At 35.9% G+C, this 18,382-nt stretch overlaps 1 long non-coding RNA gene across 1 annotated transcript; it reads right to left on the reverse strand.

Annotated features, from left to right (window-relative positions):
- Positions 1 to 8,070: 8,070 nt before the first annotated feature.
- LOC108468313 (uncharacterized) lies at positions 8,071 to 9,164 on the reverse strand. The gene is made up of 3 exons (XR_008269701.1): positions 8,961 to 9,164; positions 8,709 to 8,824; positions 8,071 to 8,403 (listed from the first exon to the last, which is right to left on the reverse strand). It is a non-coding gene; the product is annotated as an uncharacterized LOC108468313 (long non-coding RNA).
- Positions 9,165 to 18,382: the final 9,218 nt, after the last annotated feature.

The raw sequence follows: 18,382 nt of genomic DNA on the forward strand, positions 1-18,382 counted from the left end.
AGAGTTATATCAAAGTTTGTTCGATGCACATGTGGTGGCACCTTTTTACTTAAAGCCAAGCCTCCGTTCCCTAAATGGTACGATGCTAATGCTCAATGTGAGTATCACGCAGGAATTGTGGGATATTTGATAGAAAATTGCACCACTTTGAAGAAGCTGGTTGAGAGATTTATCCAGATGGGTATTGTGAAATTTGATAATGTGCCCAGTACTGAAAATCTACTGCCTAATCATACTAATAGCGAGGTAAATGCAATAGATGAAGGTGTTGGAAAAAAGACTAGGATGGATGTTTCAGAAGTAAAGACTCATTTGAAACTAGTTTAGAAGGAGATGGTAAGAAGAGGGTTAGTTACTTCGAGCACAGAAGAAAGTGATAATGGGATAGAGAATTATTGTGAGTTCCATCATGAAGAAGGACACAGAATTCAAGAATGTGAAGAATTCAGAGCTGTTATTCAGGGTTTGATGGATAGCAAGGAAATGGAGTTTTATGAAGAGGGCAATGAGGAGGAGTATATATGTGCGTCGGAATCTACATCAAGTCCAAAAGTCAATTATCCTGTGGTCATTATCTCACGTCCTAAGAATGAAGCAGGGGTTCAAATGGCGCCAAAGATTATAATTCAAAAGCCAGCAGTTTTTTCTTATAAGGATAGTAAACAGGTCCTCTAGAACTATGACTGCAATGTGACAATCCCGGGAAAAGAGAGCTCATTAAAGGAAGATCGAAATATAGGCTCTCACACACGCAGTGGAAGACGATATGATACCCGAATAGAACCGGTGAAAGAAAGAGATGCGCTGGTCGAGCAAAAGAAAGGAAAAGCAGTTGAACTTGATGTACCTGTTAATGAACCAGTGAAAGAAGAAGAAGCTAAAGAATTCCTGAAATTTCTGAAACATAGCGAGTACAGTGTGGTGGAACAGTTGCGTAAACAGCCAGCCCGCATATCTATATTGGCTTTACTCCTGAGTTCAGAGGTGCATCAGATTGATGAAGGTGCTAAACGAGACATATGTAACCAATGATATTTCCATCAATAAGTTGGATCAGTTGGTTAACAACATAAGTGCAGATAACTTCATCTTTTTCAATGATGATGAGATTCCGTCAGGAGGGATGGGAACCACCAAAGCTTTGCATATAACTACCAGATGTAAAGGGTACACGTTGCTGGGGGTATTAGTAGATAATGGTTCAACATTTGTTGCCTTTGTCCATACTAAACAAGTTACCTGTGGATAGCTCTCATATGAAAGGATGTCAGAACATAGTTCAAGCATTTGATGGCACAGAGAGGAGAGTCATGGGGAGAATAGAAATACCCTTGTTGATTGGCCCAACCACGTATGAGGTAGATTTTCTAGTAATGGATATTAATCCTTCTTACAACTGCTTGTTGGGAAGACCTTGGATACACTCGGCAGGGGCAGTACTTTCATCGTTACATCAAAAGCTGAAACTGGTGTCAGAAAGGCGGTTGGTAACGATAAATGCTGAAGAAGATATTATCGCAACAGTAACTAGTGATGCGCCATATGTAGAGACAGATGAGGAAGCCATTAAGTGTTCTTTTCGGTCTTTGGAGTTTGTGAATGCAAGATTCATCACTGAGGGAGGTAGAATTATGGAGCCGAAAATGTCCAAAACTACGATGATGGGTTTACAGTTGATGGTAGGCTGGGGAGCTGTATCAGGAAAGGGACTTGGAAGATGTCTTCAAGGAAGAATTGTAGTTCCAATGCTAAAAGACAAACAGGATCGTTTTGGTTTGGGTTCAAGCCTGATGCAAGACGAAGGAAAAAAGAGTTAGAAAGAAGGCAAGAAAGAAGAAGAGCACGAGTGAGTGGTGGGGAAATCAAGTGGAAGCCCATGATAATTCCTCATATCTCCAAGTTTTTTGTATCAGGAGGCATTATTTATCCTGAATAAGGGATGCTGGAGAAAGAAAGCCTGAAAGAAGCATTGGGAGATGTGTACATCAACGCCATATTTGAAGAGACAATTGAAGAGGGGATTTTGTCAAATATTCGCCCATATGAGCCTGGAAGTGTTTTAGACAATTGGACTGCAGAAGATCTTCTTGTAGTTTTTAGAGCTTACTCAGAATGATGTTCGAATCAAACTTGTTGTTTTAAGCCTAGAAACAATAAAGATTTCTTTGTGAAATAGGCTCATGTTCAAACATCATTATTTCAATGAAGTATATTTTTTGCTATCATTTTGAGTAAATATTATTCTTTTCACAAGCAATTGTGTTTTTCTTTCTATTTAAATAATTATCGTGATTCTTTCTTCAATCATTCTTTTATTCATAAACATATCATACAAAGCAAATAATTACCTAATTCATTCATTCTTTGTATATTTTTGTACCTATAATAGGTTCCTAGATATCAATGTCATGAGCGACGCTGTTATTGACTCAGGATCACTATTTGAGCAAGACATGTGTTTGGAGGAATCTCAGGTCTTTGAAGATGATAGAGATTATGATTTATCTCCGGACTTGTTAAGGATGGTAGAACAAGAGGAAAAAAAATTTTTGCCTCATAAAGAAACCGTAGACATGGTGACTTTAGAAGAGGGAAAAGTTGCAAAAATCGGAACATGCATAGCTGAAGAAACAAAGCGAGACCTTATTGGGTTGATCCAGGAATTCAAAGATGTTTTTGCATGGTCATACCAGGATATGCCCAGTTTAAGTCCTGATATTGTGGTATATTGTCTTCCCATAAGAGAAGATTGTAAGCCAGTACAGCAGAAGCTTCTATTAATGAGGCCAGATTTTGTTTTAAAGATCGAGGAGGAAGTAAAAAAGTAGTTTGATGTGGGGTTCCTTCAGGTGATCAAGTACTCAGAATGGGTAGCTAATGTTGTGCCTGTTCCCAAGAAAGATGGCAAGGTGCAAATGTGTGTGGATTATAGAGATCTAAATAAGGCAAGCCCAAAGGACAACTTCCCTTTACCTCACATTGATAAACTAGTAGATAATACGGCTGGTTACTCATTGTTTTCCTTCATGGATGGTTTCTCGGGGTATAATCAGATCAAGATGCATTCTGAGGACATTGGAAGGACTACTTTTATAACCTTGTAGGGCACGTTCTGTTACAAGGTGATGCCATTTGGAATGAAGAATGCTGGAGCAACGTATCAGAGAGCCATGATGACTTTATTCCATGATATGATGCACAAAGAGATTGAAGTGTACGTTGACGATATGATAGCCAAATCTCGAACTGAAAAGGAGCATATCGAAGTATTGAAAAAGTTGTTCATGAGATTGAGAAAGTTTCAGTTAAAGCTTAATCCCATAAAATGTACTTTTGGGGCTAGATCTGGAAAGTTATTGGGCTTTGTGGTCAGTGAGAAGGGAATTGAGATTGATTCAGACAAAGTCCGGGCTATACAGGAGTTGTCTCCACCGCGCACTCAAAAAGAAGTTCGAGGTTTCCTTGGAAGACAAAATTACATTGCACGGTTTATTTTTCAATTAACAGAGAAGTGTGACCCTATATTCCGTCTTCTTAAAAAGCATAACCCAGGGGAATGGGATGATGAATGTCAAAAGGCTTTTGATAAAGTTAAAGAATATTTGTCAAGTCCTCTAGTGTTATCACTCCCAAGTTCAGACAGACCGTTGATATTGTATTTAACCGTGTTTGGTAATTCAATGGGATGTGTGCTTGGTCAACATGAAGAATCAGGAAGAAAGGAAAGAGCGATATATTACCTCAGTAAGAAATTCACTGAGTGTGAGTTGAGATATTTGCCAATTGAAAAATTGTGTTGCGCTTTGGTTTGGACAGCATGAAGATTGAGGCAATATATATTGTATCATACAACCTGGATAATCTCAAAGTTGGATCCTTTAAAGTATATGGTGGAGTTAAATGCCTTGAATGGAAGGATGGCTAGGTGGCAAATTTTACTTTCTGAATTTGACATAATCTACATGAGTCAAAAAGCTGTAAAGGGAAGCGCAATAGCAGATTTTCTGGCCAGCCGTGCTCTAGAAGATTATGAACCCTTGAATTTTGACTTCCCCAATGAAGAGATAGTGTATGTGGCAGCTACTGAGGAGGACAATACAAAAGGTCACTTTTGGAAATTGAATTTTGATGGAGCCTCAAATGCTGTAGGTAATGGAGTTGGGGCAGTTCTGGTATCCCCAGGCGGAGATCATTATCTATTCACATATAAATTGGATTTTGATTGTATGAATAATATGGCAGAATATGAAGCATGTATCATAGGGCTCAGAGTAGCTATAGAGCGCAAGATCAAATCATTGGAAGTATATAGAGATCCTGCATTGGTAATTTACTAACTTCGAGGTGAATGGGAGACAACAGACGCTAAACTAATCAATTACAGAAGGCTGGTGTTGGGGTTGGTTGAAGAGTTTGATGATATTACTTTCAATTACCTTCCTCGCGATGAAAACCAGATGGCAGATGTTTTGGCTACTTTAGCTTCCATGATCAAAGTAAGAAGACAATAAGATGTGAAGCCCATTCAGATGAGTATCTATGAGGCCCCGTCTTATTGTTATAATGTAGAAGAAGAGGAAAGAGATGATCATCCTAGGTATCAGGATATATTGCGATATGTGAGAAATCGTGAATATCCAGATCAAGCTACGGAGAATGACAAAAGAACATTGAGAAGGCTCGCCTGTGATTATGTTTTAGATGGAGAGATCCTGTACAAAAGAAGGAAAGATCAGGTACTTTTAAGATGTGTGGATGCTGTGGAGTCTAAGAAAATCTTGGAAGAAGTGCACGACGGTGTTTGTGGAACACACGCCAATAGGTTCACAATGGCCAGACAAATTATGAGGTTTGGATATTATTGATCAACCATGGAAGGAGACTGCATCAATTATGCTAAGAAATGTCACAAATGTCAAATTTATGGTGATAAGATTCACGTACCTCCCTCGCCTTTGCATGTTATGACTTCCCCATGGCCATTTTCCATGTGAGGCATGGATGTCATAGGGCCAATTTCACCAAAGGCTTCAAATGGGCATCGTTTTATTTTTGTGGTCATTAATTATTTTACCAAGTGGGTGGAAGCTGCTTCATATACCAATGTAACTAAATCGGCAATAAGTAGATTCTTTAAGAAATAAATTATATGCCGATATGGAATGCCTGAGAAAATCATATCTGATAATGCGCTAAATTTGAACAATAGTACAATAGTAGAGGTCTGCAGTCAGTTTAAGATCAGACATCATAACTGATCACCGTATCGCCCGAAGATGAACGGGGCAGTGGAAGCAGCCAACAAAAATATCAAGAAAATTGTGGGGAAAATAACTGAAACTTACAGAGATTGGCATGAGAAGTTGCCATTTGCACTCTATGCTTATCGAACATCTGTCAGAACTTCTACTGGGGTAACACCTTTCTCATTGGTCTATGGAATAGAAGCAGTCCTACCCATTGAAGTGGAAATACATTCTCTTCGAGTTTTGTCAGAATTGAAATTAGATGAAGTAGAATGGATACAGTCTCGATATGATCAGTTGAATTTGATTGAAGAAAAGAGGCTAAAGGCTATTCAGCATGGACAGATGTATCAAAAAAGAATGATGCGGGCTTATGACAAAAAGGTTCGCCCAAGAGAGTTTCATGAGGGAGATTTGGTTTTGAAGAAAATTCTTCCCATACAAAAGGATTTCAGGGGAAAATGGATGCCGAGTTGGGAGGGGCCCTATGTGGTGAAGAAAGCTTTCTCCGGTGGTGTATTAGTACTGGCCGAAATGGATGGAAGAAATTTGCCTAATCCAGTGAACTCGGATTCAGTCAAAAAGTACTACACTTAACAAGAGAGGGAAGCCAAAGTGAAAATCCACAAAGGGCGCTTTGAGACTTTCAGAAAAAAAAAGGGGGGCTAAAGTGAAAACCCACAAAGAGAACTTTAAGACCAAATAAAAATGGAAAGGGCCAAAGTGAAAACCTGCAAAGGGGCGCTTTGAGACTCAATAATAAAAAAAAGAAAGAAAAAGAGAAAAAGGAGAGGCCAATGTGAAAACCCGCAAAGGGCGCCTTGTGGCCAAAGGGGATTTGAGTTGAAAACCCGAAAAGGGCGGCTCAAATATCGATCCAAAGAGAGAAAGCAGTGGCTCAAATTAGCCATGAAGGGGGTATGTTGCATCTTGGGGCATTGACAAAGTGCTTCTGATCTCTTAAACACATGTCGAGTTTGAATTGGTCTTCAAGAGGTTCGTATAGTGAAGCTCAGGTTGCGATAACAAGGGTACATAGTCTTCATTTTCAGTAAATTGGTTATCTTTGAATTATCCTTTCTTTTTCAAGATACACATTCCCAAATTAATGGCCATTGTTGTTCTTTTGATAATTTACTTTAAATTCAAGATTAATTCCATTCTTGTTTATTATTACAATTTGATTGCAAGCATGTTGCATTGACATAATGATGAATGAACTAGTGATGTTTTCACAATAGAAGTTTTACATATTACTCTAGGAGTTTCTAGATAATGCAAGAATCTGAAGTGGAATAGTTGTTTAGAATATGCTCAAGTTCAAGGATATCTTTGGATAAATCACCTTTTTAAGATCTCTGTCAAAATGATGATTGAGAAAAAAGGCAAGATACATTATTATCCTTAAGAAAAGGGAAATGATATTTCGTATTCGTGCAAATATAAAAATGTACATTTGGGCTATAACACCTGAGGAGTGAGGTAGCAAATTGACTAGAGGAAAATTCAACTATGAGTTGCAATATTTTGTCTCAAAAAGAGTAGTAAAAGAGACGTTGGAATTCCAATGGGGCAAGCTCGCCAGACAAGATAGTTTTATTTCTTTGGGATACTTTGTCAAGGTGATGGTTGAGCAAACGTGTCAGTAACAGCATATGACTGACGATACCCTAAATTGTTAAAATAAAATCATCCTCATTTCTGCATATATCATTCATAACACATTTAGTTAGGAGCATTGGGTTCATTTCAATCATAGCATTCTAATTATTTGGGCATAAGCATGAGCATATTAAATGGAGTCTACAGGATAGGTTCCCCTGAAGACAGTGCAGTGACATTAGGTAAAAATTGAAGATCTTATCTCCCTGAAGTTGCAGCGGAACATATATTCGTAGATGATGAATCTTATCTCTATGTATCGGAAATGAAGCAGATTTTACCACCAGCCTCATCTCTCTGAGGTAGCATGAGAGCAGGTTGAAGAATGAGTCTTATCTTCCTGAGGTAGCAAGGAAGCAGACTGGGAATTAAAAATCTTATCTCACTGAAGTTGCAGCGGAGTAGATCTTCGCAGACAGTGAATCTTATCTCCATGTATCAGCAATGGAGAAGATTTTACCACCAAGCCTTATCTCTCTAAGGTAGCAAGAGAGCAGGTTGAAGAATGAGTCTTATCTTCCTGAGGTAGCAAGGAAGCAGACTGAGAATTGAAGATTTTATCTCCCTGAGATTGCAGCGAAGCAGATCTTCACAGATGGTGAATCTTATCTCCATGTATCGGCGATGGAGTAAATTTTAGCCACTGACCTTATCTCTTTGAGGTAGCAAGCGAGCAGGTTGAAGAATGAATTTTATTTTCCTAAGGTAGCAAAGAAGCAGACTAAGAATTGAAGATTTTATATCCCTGAGATGACAATGGAACAGATCTTCGCAGATGGTGAATCTTATCTCCATGTATCGGTAATGGAGCAAATTTTACCACCAGCCTCATTTCTCTGAGGTAGTAAGAGAGCAGGTTGAAGAATGAGTCTTATCTTCCTGATGTAGCAAGGAAGTAGACTGAGGATTGAGGATCTTATCTCCCTGAAGTTGCAGTGGAGCAAATTGAAAATGATGAATCTTATCTCCATGTATTGGCAATGGAGCAGATTTAACCTATCAACCTTATCTTCCTAAAGGTGTTTTGAAAAGAGGAGTGCCAAAAAGCTAAAATTCAGCAAGACCGGGTAAAATTGGCTCTTTTGAGGTCTTTGCTCTATTCCCGTTACACGTCAATGAGCAAAGAGGGGCACCTGTAGTTAACCCATTTTGCCCGGGCCTATTTTATTTACAGAAAATAAATAAATTAAAATAAAAACCAATTATAGGTCCAAAGTTTACTTACAGTTTAGCCCAAATAATAAAACACAAATCTAATCCAAATCTATTTGCAAAATTTTGGACCCCAAAGTTGAGATCGAAAATAACCCGGAAAAGGTCCAATCTAAGACTAATTGATCAATGCCGCAGCAGTAGCCCTTCTTCTTGGCTATTTGAGGTAAACCGATAGAGCCCAGGCTAGAAGTTTCTGGAATATACGAGAGTAGCAGCAGAATGGGGTTCCCACGCACGGCTTCCATGGCCTTCTCCCCGTATAGCTCTGCTTCCGTAGAACCTGCAAAGGAATATACGAGAAGAAAAATGGGCTAACAGAATACAGCAAAATGACAGCAAGCAAATATAATTTTATTTTTCTTTGTAAATTTAGGCTATAAAAAGCCTTGCTTATACCCCATGTATTTTTACTTACGCATGCACACTATCCGCATAGAGAATACAAAAAATTTTCGAGAAGAATTTCCGAAAGGTGATCTTCTTCAGTTTTTTAAATCGTTCACTTATTATTTATTTATTTTTTTCCTGCGATTATTTTCATCATTTTGCATTTTAGAACAGAAAAAAAAGAAAATCAAGTTTTACCTTACGAATCGACTTTTGACCTCTGTTCACTTCGTTGAGATCGAAGTTGGAAGGGGGATTTATTATATATCAAGCCTCGAACCGATGCCAATGAGATCCCTAATATCTCTGAAATACTGAGATAAGGGGTGAGGGTCGGATAGTATTAGATATGTTGTTTTTCAATTTCGGTTTCATTTTTCTTGAACAAGTGATATTAGATCTAAGAGATTTGTTTTTTTTTTAAAAAAAGGAAAAAATAAAATGGTTTACCAGATTTCCTCGAGTGGAGCCTTCGATGGTGGGATCTAGTCGTTGCCCATGCGTTATTGGCCACCAAATGAGATGGTGGTTCTATGGCTGCGGGTATGAGCCCTAACAATGTGATTTTGGGGCTGTGACTTTTGGTGAAATGAGTGGCTGCGTTGAGAAGAAAATGGGAGAAGAAAGGTTTTAAATAACATATTAAGCAACACGGCACCGTGTAAGAAGGGTGGGGGGGCTTTTGCGCCTAAAAGGGTCTATTTATGAAACAAATCCTTCCTTTTGCTCCTAAAAGGGTCTATTTATGAAACAAATCCTTCCCTTTTCGCGAACCTTTCAATTAGCACCCAATTCGCTTACTCGTTTTTTTTAAATTTAGCCTTTTAATTTGTGCGTTTTTTCACTTTGATCCACGGTCTAGTACAGTATTGTGGGCGCGGGTTATTTTCAATTCCAATCCCCGTGCATTTGCGCACGTGGCACATTGATCCCATTTTATAATTATCTTATTTGTAAATTGCTTCTCCTGTTTTAATTTTCTTATTTATTTACTGCACATACATTTTTTTTACATGGTTAATTATTAGTTGTGATATTTTGTGTTGTTTTGGTAGTTGAATTTTGTAATCTTTTCTCTTTTATTCCAATTTTAATAATTAATGTTTTATTTGTAATATAATTCATTTTGGTTTGTGTATGCTAGTAATTTCATGTTGTTTTGTAATTTCTTTTGGATTCATCCCCATACTTTAATGCTTATTAAGTATCGTTTAGTATTTATTTAATTTACATTCATTATTAAAGCCATGATATTCTTATACATATAATTTTAATAAACTTGTATATAGTTGTGTTCTTAAATTTATTACGTATATAATCTATGATAAAATTAGGTTAATCTTATAATTCATATTTTAACTAAATGATATTTTGATATACAATTATTTTTAAAATTTCTTCATATATACATTACCCATATTAAATTATTTTTACTATAGTACATGTTATTATTTTCATATAACTTTATGTAAATCTTTTTCTATGTATATATCTTCTTTTAAAGTTATTTATGTGTATAATATATTTCTTTTAAGGACCATATTTTAAATCATACCATTTATTTATTGTATACATTCCCATATTTTATTATCCTTATACATGTATTATTCTCATCAATCCAAATTAAGTTGTTATATGTAAAATTATGTTATATTTTAGTTTAAATTTCCTTTATAAGTATAGTTTTATAGACATACATCACTAAATTTATGTATTTTGTAAATATAATTTGTTTTGTTATGTACACTATATCCTATCATGTCTTTTTTTCTCTTATATTTTATATGTTATTTAAGCAACCATGCATATAATCACTTTTTAAAATTTGTGTTTGAAATATTTTGCATATTATCCGATTCAAATATTTTATTCTACAATATTTACGTTAAATAATTATATATCTCTAGCTTTCATATCAATTTGTTAACCTATTTTATGTGTTAATTAATTCAGCATTATTTTGAAAATATCTTGTACTATATATTGATTTCTAATTCCGTGTTATCGTATTCGGTAAATTGTTTTATAGTATGTCATGTTAATTATTGTTGTATATCATTTTTGTATTGATTGTTCGTCATCCATGATTAAGAATTTGGTCATTTTACTTAGAATAATTGTATGTAATTGTGGATTTGTTAATTGTGACTCGTTGTATCCTATTATTCCATACTCATTCCCCCTTTTTCATACAAATATTTTGATACAAGTCATTAAGCATTCCACTTTAAAATGGCTAAACGCGTTTTGAGCAAATTTCCAATTTTCTTTGTCATTCAAAAATTCTGAAATGAGGCAATATCCAATATTTGGGGAATTCAGAAAATCGTGCTCAATCGTACTGGGTATGATTTTTCTGGTGAACTAAATATTTGGATAACCTTTTATATTTTTTAGTGTACGAGTTTTCGAAAGTCGAAAATCAATCGCGTTTTAAAGGTATAAGGGATCGTATCCAATCGTACTGGGTATGAAACTGCATATCTTTGAAACGAGAGAATTTTGACTACTAATTTAAATTATTTAAACATTTTAAAAAGAGTCATACTTTGGAAAATCTTTTCTTTAAAAGGTCTTTTGACATAAGGATAGCATCAAATCAATTTGGTACCAATTTTTTGGGCGTAATGAGGGTGCTAACCTTTCCTCATGCGTAACCGACTCCCGAACCCACTTTTTGATTTTTCATGAATAAAGCATTGTAGTAGGTGGCCCAATCGCACCTAAATCAAGAGATTGGTGGCGACTCCACATTTTTGTTTTCAAAAGTCGATCCCCATTGTTTTCAAAATAAAAAAGGGTTTCGATAGTGTTTAAAGAAATTCTCTCAAACTTGGAAAGCATGAAGGTTCAGTATGATAAGGAAGATCTAGGGTTGATTCTACTTTGTTCGTTGCCCTCGTCTTATTCAACCTTTAGAGACCCAATATTATATAGCCTCGAGTCTCTTAGAATTGATGAGGTTTATGATTTTTTGACCTCGTATGATAAGATGAAGCATCTTGTGGTTAAACCCGACTCTCAAGGAGGGGGTCTCATTGTTTGTGGGAGACAAGATCAGAATGTTGATGATGATCGTGGAAGGACACAGGAATGAAATCCTCGCGGTAAATCTAAGGGTAGATCGAAGTCTTCAAACAGAGGTAAAACTTGTAACTTCTATAAGAAGAAAGGACACATTAAATCTGAGTGCTATAAGCTACAAAATAAGATTAAAAGGGAGGCTGCGAATCAAAAGGGAAAACAACCAGAAAATTCCGATGAAGCTGATGTTGTAGAAGACTGCATCGATGGTGAATTTCTAGTCGCTTCTGTCAACAATTCTAAAGTGAGCGAGGAGTGGATACTTGATTCAGGCTGCACCTTCCACATAAGTCCCAGTCGGGATTGGCTTACAACTTACAAAATAGTGTTTGAATGTGTTATTTTGATGAGAAATAATGCTTTATGTAAAATCGTAGGTGTTGGAATAATTAAAGTTAAGATGTTTGATGGAGTTTTCAGAACACTTAGTGACGTATGACATGTTTCAGAAGATGAGAAATTTAATTTCGTTGAGTACTCTTATTCAAAAGGGTACAGATACACAACTGAAAGTGGAGTTTTAAAGATTTCCAAAGGTTCCTTTGTTGTGATGAAAGGGAAGAGAAAGACTACCAAGTTATATGTTTTGCAGGGTTCTATTACTACTGGTGATGCAGCTATCGCTTCCTTTTCCTTGTCAGATGATGATAGTACTAAACTTTGGCATATGCACTTAGGGCATATGAGTGAGAATGGAATGGCAAAATTGAACAAAAGAGCACTTCTTGATGGACAAGGAATTTGCAAACTGAAGTTTTACGAGCATTGTGTTTTTGGGAAACAAAAGAGAGTTCAATTTACCATAGGAATCCATAACATGGAGGGAACGTTGGCGTATATTCATTCTGATCTGTGGGGGCCACCCAGAGTGCCTTCGAGAGGTGAAGCTAATTATATGCTAACTTTTATTGATGATTTTTCTAGAAAAGTTTGGGCATTCTTTCTGAAGTAAAAAAGCGATGTATTTTCCGCATTTAAGTCTTGGAAAATTATGATTAAAAAGCAGACAAGAAAACAAATAAAATACCTCTGCACAGACAATGGCTTAGAGTTCTGTTCTGATGAGTTTAATAGACTGTGCAAGTCAGAAGTGATCGTGAGACATTTGACAGTTCGTCATACTCCACAACAAAACGATGTTGCAGAACGAATGATGATCATGAAGAAGGTTCGATGTATGTTGTCAAATGCCAACTTACCAAAGTCATTTTGGGCAGAAGCAGCCTCTACTGCATGTTTTTTGATCAACCGATCTCCATTTGTTGCCATTGAGAAAAAGACTCCACAAGAAGAATGGTCTGGTAATCCTGCTAATTATTCTGACTTAAAGATCTTTGGGTGTCTTGCGTATGCTCATGTTGATAATGGAAAATTGGAACCGAGATCTATTAAATGTGTTTTTCTTGGTTATAAAGCCGGTGTAAAAGGGTATAAGTTATGGTGTCCTGAAAATAGAAAAGTTGTGATTAGCAGAGATGTTGTTTTTGATGAAACTGCTATGCTACCTAACTTATCTCTTAAAGACTCTTCCAATAAAGAAAATCAAAAGCAGATGGAACATCAGATTAATACAGAGTGGACTCTTCAAGCCAGTACAAAAATTGAGAATGGAGTTGCTTCTTCACCACAATACTCTATTGCCAAAAATAACACTAGAAGAGAAATTAAACCTCTAAAGAAGTATGTCGAGGCTGATCTAGTTGCTTATGCTTTAAATGTGGCTGAAGATATAAATGCAAACCGAGAGCCATCTAATTATTCTGAGGCAATTAGCTGTGAAGACTTAGAAAAGTGGATGTTTGCTATGCAAGAGGAGATGAAATCACTCCACAAAAACAGAACATGGGATCTTGTGAAACTTACTAAAGGTAAAAAGGTTGTTCGTTGTAAATGGATGTTTAAAAAGAAAGAAGGGACTCCAGAAGTTGAAGAACCCAGATATAAAGCAATGATTGTTGCAAATGGTTACAGTTAAATTCCAAGAGTGGACTTCACAGATGTGTTCTCCCCAGTTGTGAAGCATAGTACGATTCGAGCTTTGCTTGGTATTGTGGCCATGCATGATTTGGAGCTTGAGCAATTAGATGTAAAAACTGTATTTTTGCATAGAGAACTTGAAGAGGAAATTTACATGCAACAACCAGAGGGTTTTACAGTCTCAGAAAAAGAGGACTATGTTTGCTTGCTGAAAAAGTCTCTTTACGGTTTGAAACAGTCACTAAGACAGTGGTACAAGAGGCTTGATTCCTTTATGACTTCTCACGATTTCAAAAGAAGTAGTTTTAACAGTTGTGTTTACTTTAAGAAAAACAATGATGGTTCTTTCGTGTATCTACTTCTTTATGTTGATGACATGTTGATACCAGTAAAAGATAAAGGAGAGATAAGAAAGGTCAAAGCCCAACTAAGTGAAGAATTTGAGATGAAATATTTGGGACCAGCAAAGAAGATACTTGGTATAGAGATTTTCAGGGATAAAAAAGTAAGTAAATTGTACCTAAGTCAGAAGGGGTACATTGAGAAAGTCCTTTGCAGGTTCAATATACAGAGTGCTAAGCCTGTTAGTACTCCTTTAGCAGCCCATTTCAGACTTTCATCGATTTTGTCTCCATAATCAGATGATGAGATTGAGTACATGTCACATGTTCCATACTCTTGTGCAGTGGGATATCTCATGTATGCTATGGTTTTTTCACGTCCAGATTTATCATATGCAGTCAGTGTAATTAGTAGATACATGACGAATCCTGGTAAAGAATACTGGAAAGCAGTTCAGTGGATTTTAAGATACTTACGAGGTACTACTGATGTCTGCTTACAGTTTGGAAGAACTAGAGATGGAGTTATTGGGTATGTTGATGCTGATTTTGCTGGAGACCTTGATAGAAGAAGATCTTTCACAGGTTATGTCATTACAATCGGAGGTTGTGCAATCAGTTGGAAAGCCACTTTGCAAACTACAGTCGCTTTATGTACCACTGAAGCTGAGTACATGGCGATTACTGAAGCTTGTAAAGAAGCTATTTGGTTGAAGGGACTCTTTAGTGAACTCAATGAAGACTTTTAAATCATTACAGTATTTTGTGACAGTCAGAGTGCAATCTTCCTTACAAAAGATCAAATGTTTCATGAGAGAACAAAACACATTGATGTTCGGTATCATTTTGTTCGTGATATTATTGCTCGTGGTGATATTGTTGTGAGCAAAATTAATACTCATGAAAATCCTGCAGATATGATAACTAGGTCACTTCCTATAACCAAGTTTGAGCATTGCTTGGACTTGGTTGGTGTTCATTGTTGAAGTTAAACCCTTAAGGGGTTTTATAGAAGAGGTGGAGAACTTGTTCATTGAGAGTTCGCGATGAAGAACTTGTTCATTGAGAATTCGTGTCAAGGTGGAGATTGTTAGAATTAAATGACCCGAATCCTTATTTAAATAAAATACATTGGTAAAATAAAATAAAAGTAAAATCCATATAAAGTACACTTCTTTTATTTTCTTTTAGAATAAGGTTTTTTAAACATTATTAAACTCCATCTATTTTATATTGATTAGAGTAAGGTGTTTCAATCTTACTAAAATATGACTTTACAAGCCTATAAATAAGCATAGTCTATTCCTCTTGTAATTTATTCGAATTCGACATAGTGAATTTTCTTCTCCTCTGCCCGTAGTTTTTTTTCCCGAAAGGGTTTCCACGTAAAATCTGTGTGTTCTTTATTTTATTTTATTTTCACAGGGAAAGATAAGGGAAGATCAAACGCCGATGTGAAGAACTTAGATCAGAAATTAAGTGATTGTGAAGCAATTAACGTTCAATCAGATTCAGCTTGGTATTATGTGTAATATGTTACAAGCAAGATAGTTCCTTCGATAAAGCTACCACCCTCAGCCTTTTTTTCAATTCTGTTTTTGATAAAAAAAAAAGTTATAGTTTTTTTATTGCCTTGATATAATGAAAATAATTTAATAATCAATAGAGTCTTTAATAAAATATAATATTTAATTGAGATCTTAACTGAAAATAAGTAATCCATTAAAAGATTTCGAAAATGTCAGCTGGTTAGCACACTTTGCTCTGTCTGCCGTTCTGGCACTCGTAGTATTTTCGTATTATAATTTTGATTTGTATTGTTGTTTCATTCATTTAACAAATCAATTTTCTCCATTTGTAGTTTTGTTTTTTTAGATTATTTCATTTTTACTACTTTTCGAGAATGGAAAATGATATGGAAGATCTATGAATAGAGGACAATGAAAAGGAAGCTTGGAGTATCCATGAAGATGGGAATCCTGTTAGTCATAAGTATGAATTTTGTCTTGTGGGCTGTTTTTTAACAGCAAGTGTGATTAATTTCTAAGCAATGAGGAATACTATGGCCAATATTTGGCATCCTTTGGGAGGCGTTATGATATCAAATCTGCGAGAGAAACAGTTTATCTTCAATTTTTACCATGAGTTGGATATTGGGAGGGTTGAGAATGGCGCGCCTTGGACTTTTAACACTCATCTTCTTGTTTTCCATTGTTTAAAGAAAAATGAAGAACCTTTGCAGGTATCTTTGTTTATTCTTTTTTCTGGTTACAAATTCATGATCTTCATTCAGGTTTATTTTTGAAAAATATGGTTAAACATTTCATATTTTATTTTCTAGTTACAAATTCATGATCTTCCTTCATGATTTATTTAGTTATCTTTAAAGTCATTTACTTGTTTTTTGTTCTGTATGCATAGATGTTAAAATGGTGTGTGAGGAAGGAAACTTCCTGATTCTGGATTAAGAGTTTTTGATTCTTGCATGTATGTTTAGATTTGATAGATTAGTGATTTGATATGTTTAATTATCTTTATTTTAACTCAAGAAGCTACTAAAGGTCCAAGTGATAAAGGTAAATGACCTGCCTTATAGATTTTGCTAGAGTTTTTGGTGAGTTTCTTCTTACTTCCATATGTTGTGGTTTATTTATTTTATAGTTTGTGTAAGGTAAGTATTATTTCTCTATAAAGGATGAAAAGTGTATGTTTGGATAATGGTTGTTCAGAGTCGTCAATATGAGTTCAGTATGTCTATGATATGAAGTATGAGTTATTCTTCATGTTTAAGCCATTACCATATGCTTCTGATATGTATGATATGACATGATCTGATATGTGGTGATAGAGATGAGGAGATATGTTTGTGTAGCCTACGGTAGGGCAGATATATTGCAAGTCGGATTGGCAAATCATGATAAAACATACTATTTTGAATGAAAATGATATGAGGAGTTAATGGGGAGAATATATAAGAATGAGATTGTATGATATGTATCTAACTCCAAAAATTTGTGTACGTGGCTAGCATAAAGATGGATTGTATGAGTTGTGTTAAGTTGGTGTACAGTATATGCCTAAGTGATAAGTAAGTTGGCGTACTGAGTCTGCTTGAGTTATGTATACACCATTGGACGTACTATGTGAAAATGTGTAAACCCCCCTTTGAAAGGTTCAATTATACTATCAGTAATACTATTTATGATTTCTCTTTGTAACTCACTAAGTTCATTTGAACTTACTCTGTTACCTTTTTTTTCTTAGGCTTGCTGACTATAGGAAGGCTTTGTTAGAAGGACTACGCTAGAGTGCAGCTAATATTGTGAGATAACTGTTTTCTTTTGTATCATGCATGACTCGTGAGTGTGACATGTAAATGTATTTTTGGAAATGATGTGTACAAAGAACTTCTGTTTTGTTAAGACTTTGTTTTAAGAGATCTTTATAAAGTATCATAATTTGAATTTAAAGTATTATATTATGTTTAATGAAGTTATTATACTTGAACTTATATGCCATATGACTTATACGTTATTTTTAATCTGTTAATGGTTTCATTCAAACTCTAGTAAAACACCAGTTGTCATAGGTTTGTTATCCATAACTGTAAGTTTTGCAAAGCTTTTACCAAAAATATGCTGAAGATTAGTTTAATTTTTAAGTAGTGACACATCATACTCGGATCCTATTAAAGGTGTAACACCCCTAACCCGTACCCGTCACCGAAATAGGGTTTCAGAGTATTACCAGAACATTCAGAATATTTTTCAATTAATTCACGCAAGTCACTATTTATTAATCGAGATTATTCATAACGTCTCTTAATTAGTCCCTCGAGGTCCAAAACGAGCATTAGAATCGAATCGGGACTTAATCGGGACCTCTAAGAATTTTTTGTAAAATTATAAAATTTTTCCAAGGTCATGGCTCATACGCCGATGTGGTCCAAGGGTCACGCCGGTGTGACCCTAGGACACGGCCGTGCTAGAGGCTGTGTTTGACCCTATGTAACTCTTTGACTTGCATACACGGTCATGCCACAAGCCCGCGTGCTAGGCGGTGTGGTTAATTAATTTAATTTGAATTAGGTGCAGGTTTTACATGGCCAGGACACACGCTCGTGTTCTAGGCTGTGTGGCTAACACAGTTGAGACACACACCCTTGTCTCTGCCCTTGTGCTCAATTCCGAGCATTCTATTTCTCAAAATTATGGTGCAGGGGACACACGGCCTAACCACATGCCTGTGTTACCAGGCAATGTGTCACACACGGTCTAAACACACTTCCGTGTGTCTGCCCATGTGGACAAAATGAAGCCAATTCAAGTATTTAAAGTAAGGAATTTAATCATTTAACAAGGCATACCATTTCATGCATACATGGTTACCAACTCACCTTATCTTAATTTAGGCATTAATAACATTTGATCACATGAACTTAGCATAACACATGTGAAAATATATATATGT

Source organism: Gossypium arboreum, chromosome 8 (assembly GCF_025698485.1).
Source record: "Gossypium arboreum isolate Shixiya-1 chromosome 8, ASM2569848v2, whole genome shotgun sequence".
In the NCBI taxonomy this organism is placed as follows: domain Eukaryota; kingdom Viridiplantae; phylum Streptophyta; class Magnoliopsida; order Malvales; family Malvaceae; genus Gossypium; species Gossypium arboreum.